We start from the raw sequence: 5301 nt of genomic DNA, 5'->3' as shown, positions 1-5301 counted from the left end.
TAAAGGAATTTCTTCACACTGATGGAAAAGGACAAAAGATGCAACTGTTTTACAGGAAGAAATAAAGAGCACCAGTCAATGGTAAATATACACAAAAATATAAAAGAGTTTTTCCTTTTTTTTTGCTGACTATATACAGCAAAACCCATTACATTTTATTGTGCAGTTTATATCTTATTCATGATAACAGTAGCAGAGAAGTCATGTGTGGGAGAAGGAAGTATAATGTTTTAAGTTTCTTAAATTTTACATGATGTGGTATAATGATAAGTCTGGATAGACTATGGTAAATTAAGGATACAGATTATATTCCCTAGAGCAACCATTAAAAATAATACAAAGAAATAGAGCTAAAAAACCAATAGGTAAGGTAAAATGGATTTTTAAAAGGTATTCCATTAACCCAAAAGAAGGTAGGAAAAGAAGAATTGAGAAAACTATTTGGAGTAGAAGTCAGACCTTGCCAGACTGGATAGAAACAAAATCTAATTCTATGCTTCTATGCTCTCTATAAGAGACACTTTGAATATAAAAACAGAATTTAACACAGGTCAATTGAAAGTATGGAAAAATATATGCCATCTCACATTAAGTGTAAGAAGATGGGAGTGGCTAGTTAAATATATAAGAAAAGTAGACTTCAAAACATGAAGTATTACCAGAAATAGAGAATATCATTTCATTATAATAAATGGTCCAATTCATCAGGAAGACATACAAATCCTAAACGAGCATCCAAACAAATAGAGCCTCAAAATGGCATAAGGTAAAAATTGACAGAACTAAAGAGAGAAGCAGAAAAATTTACAATCATAGCTGGAGATTTTAATGCCACACTGTGAGTAATTGATAGAATAAATAGACAAAAAGAATTAGTAAGAATATGGAAGATATGAACAATACTATCAACCAACTTGACTTGTTTGACATTTACAGAACATTACATCCAACAATGTAGAATCCACATTTTTTTCCAATTGCATATTGAATGTTCACAGGATAGATCATAGGCTAGGTCATGAAAAAATCCTCCATAAATTTTGAAATATTGAGAACTTATATGTTATCTGACAGAGAAATTAAATTAGTATTCAATAGCAATTAGATATTTAGAAGAACCCCAAATATTTGGGTGAAAATCACTTCCAAATAAAATATAGGTCAAGTAGAAATCACAAAGTAAATTAGAAAATATTTTGGCCAGATAGTAATGAAAATACAATATATAAAAATTGGGGATGAAGCTAAATAAGTTTTTAGAGAGAAAACTACAGTTTACAACAGTTATTTTGGAAAGAATATGGTAGCACAACATTGTGAATGTAAATAACAGCACTGAAATATATATATAATGTGATTTAAAGGAGAAATACTAGATTTTATATATGGTAACAGAATAAAAATTAAAAAATTTTTTTTTTAAATGCAATTTTATTGAGATGTGTTCATGTACCAGATAATCATCCAAAGTGTGCAGTGTTCACGGTATCATCATTTAGTTTTGTATTCATCATCACAATTTCTGGACATTTTCATTACTCAAAAAAAAGATAAAAGTAAGAATAAAAATAAAAATAAAAAAGAACACCCAAAACATCCCATACCCCTTTTTCCCCCTATTATTTGTTTTTTTTTGCCTTTATTTTTGAAGAAAGGTTTTAAAATTACTGTTTTAAATTTCCTCTTGGATAATACACAATGAAGAAAAAATTAAATCCACAGTTAAATGAAGGAAAGAAGAAATCAATGAAATATAAAATGAAAAATAGTAGAGAAAATCAAGAAAGTAAAAGGTTGGTTTTAGAAAAAATTTAAAAAAATTTGATAAATCCCTAGATAGATCTATTAAAGAGAGAAAAAAATAATCACCAATGTAAGCAATGAAAGAGGGTACATCACTATAAATAGTATAGATGTTAAAAGAAAAATAAGGAAACATAAACAATGTTATGCCATTACATTTGAAATCTTAGATGAAATGGATAAATTCCTTGAAAGCATAACTAATCAAGATCAACACAAGAAAAAATATAGAATTTATATTTTAAAAATCTTTCCACAAAGTGAAGTACAGGCCCAGATACTTTCACTGGTGAATTCTAACAAATGTTTAAGGAAGAAACAATACCTAACTTGCAAAACTCTTTCAGAAAATTGAGGAGAGGACATTTCACAAGTCATTTTATGAGGTCAGCAAAAACTTGAAACCAAATCCTGATAATGGTAATGCAAAAGAATTACAGACAGTTATTCACAAAAAGTACACAAAAGTCCTTAGCAAAATATAGCAAATTGAATACAGCCATATATAAAAGAGGTCATACATGATGACTGTTCCAGTTTGCTAAAGCTGCCATTATGCAAAATATCAGAAATGGACTGAATTTTATAAAGGGGGTTTATTTGCTTACACAGTTACAGTCTTAGGGCCATAAAGTGTCCAAGGTAAGTCATCAACAATTGGGTACCTTCACTGGGGGATGGCCAATGGCGTTGGAAAACCTCTGTTAGCTGGGAAGGCACATGACTGGTGTCTTCTAATCCCAGGTTGTGTTCCAGCTCCACTCTCAGCTCCTGTGTGTTCTTCAAAGTGTATCTCTAGGCTGTATCACCTTCTTCTATCTGGAACGCTTTTATATGACTCCAGTGATTCAATTAAGACCCACCCTGAATGGGTGGGGTAACATCTCCATGGAAATTACCCAATCAAAGGTCTTGCCCACAGTTGATTGAGTCACATCTCCATGGAAACACTCAATCAATAGGTTCCAACCTAATCAACACTAATATGTCTGCCCCCACAAGATGGCATCAAAGAGCATGGTGTTTTGGGGGACATAATACATCCAAACTGGTGCAATGATCAATGGGGTTTATCCCAGGAATGCAAGTTAGTTTAATTCACAACTTCACCAATTAAAATACAAAATTATTTGGGCATCTCAAAATATACAATCATTTAACCAAGTTCAACAACCAGTCATGAACTAGAAATAAAAGGGAATAGCCTCAATCTGAATAAGGGCATCTACAAAAAACTACAGCTAATACCATATTTAATGGTGAAAGCCTGAAATGTTTACCAGTAATGCCTGGAATAAGTGAGTTGGCTGTCACCACTTCCATTCAGTATTGTATTGGAGGATGTAGCCAGTGCAATAAGTAAAGAACAAATGAAGTAAAACTTAATCTATTCATAGATTGACTCCATAGAAAATCCTGTCAAAGCATCTACTAAACAAGAAACAAACAAGCAAAACACACAACAGCAAGAAAATAAACCTAACATAACTTAAAATGTGTTTAGCAATTTCTCAGATTACAAGGTCAATAAATTGAATTTTACTTCTCTATACAAACAATTTTAAAATGAAAATGAAAATATTCTATTCACTATAGAATCAATAAACATAAACATCTTAGGAATAAATGCAACAAAAGATATACAAGACCTTTCTATACTGAAAATTAAAAAAGTTTACTGAGTGAAATTAAAGATGTCCTAAATAAATGGACAGATTTATCAAACTTGTGGAGTGGAAGACTAATAAATCCTGATCAAAATATTAGCAGACTTCTTTATAAAATTGGACAAGCTGATTCTTAAATTTATATGGAAATGTAAAGAACTGAGAATAGCCAAAACAATCTTGAAAAAGAACAAAGTTGGAGGTCTCAAAATACTTGATATTAACATTTAGTATCAAACTATCATAAGCCAGTGTGGTGTTGGAATATGAGAGACAAATGGATAGTATACAGAATAGACACCCATTATTGATTTTAAACAAAGATCCAATGCATTTCACTGAGGAAGGAAAAGTCTTTTCCACCAATGATGCTGGAACTACTAGATAAATGTATGAAAAAAATATGAAACTTGACTCCTACCTCATAATTCATACAATAATTGATTCAAATTAGATGAAAACATAAATGTAAAACTAAAGCTATAATTCTTCTAGCAAAAAACATAGACATCCAGGGCTTCTTACATCTCAGACTATCATGTGAGTGAGAAAGAAACTTCCATTAGGCCAAAAAAAAAAAAAAAAAAAAAAGGCACGTATCATCAAGATATTAAGCTAGGCAAAGTCTTTTTTAGGTAATTAAAATCACTAAGCATGAAATTAAAAATTGATCAGTTAAATTTTACCAAATTTTAAAATACTTGCTCATCAAAATATGTGAAGAAAGTTAAAAGGCAAGGCGTCAACTTGGAGAAATATTCTCAATTCACATATCCACCAAAAGACCTATATCTCAACTATATAAAGAACTCTTATAAATCAATAATTAAAAGAAAAAAGAGCAACTTAAATTGGGTGAGAGACTTGGTCAGTTTACAAAAGAAGCAATACCAATGACCAACGTACATGTCATTAATTGACAGAGATGCAAATATGAGATGCCATTTCATGTCTACTAGAATGGCTAAAATTAAAATGATTGACCATTAAAAATGTTGGCAAGGATATAATGTGACATGTACACTTACACATTGCTGGAAGGAATGTAACATAGTGCAACCACTTTGGAATACTGCTGTGTTAGTACCTTTAAAGTTATGCAAATATTGACCTTACAATCCAGCAATTCCAATCTCAGGTATTTATTCAAGATAAATGAAACCATATGCCCATAAAAAAAAATTGTACAGAATGTTTAGAGAAGATTTATTCATAATAGCTCAGAACTAGATATCTCAAATCTCAATTTAGAGTGTGAATAAACCAATCATCATATATTCATACCATGGAATTCTACTCAGCAATAAAAAAATAATGAATAATAGCAATATGGCAACAACATCTCAAAAATATCATGTTAAGTGAAAAAGCCAATATGATATGAAAAGGATACATATGGTATTATTCTACTCATTTGAAGTTCAGGAAGTGGCAAAACTAAGGAACAACAATAGAAATCAAAACGATTAGCTTTGGGGTGGCAGAGCAGGGAATTGACTAGAAAGGAACGTATGACTTTTTGTGGTGATATATTTTATATTCCTGATGCAGGTAGTGGGTAACATGGTCATATACATTTATTAAAACTAACTTATTTTTGTACATTTATGATCTATGTGTTTCATTATTTTTTTTAAAAGCAGAGATTGCTAATTTCCTATATGTGTCTAGAGCCAGCTCTAGACCTACCTTTGATTCTTTGTTCATTTCTCATTTCTGTCTATACTCCTGTCTGATAAAAAAAGAGCAGTAGTAGATAATGTTAAAGGTCATTCTCAGCACTGTGCTGAGGACTTCCTATGCGTTGTGTAGCTCAGCGACCTCATGAAGG

This window comes from Choloepus didactylus, chromosome 7 (genome assembly GCF_015220235.1).
Source record: "Choloepus didactylus isolate mChoDid1 chromosome 7, mChoDid1.pri, whole genome shotgun sequence".
NCBI lineage: Eukaryota > Metazoa > Chordata > Mammalia > Pilosa > Megalonychidae > Choloepus > Choloepus didactylus.
Note: the sequence above shows the minus strand (reverse complement) of the source record.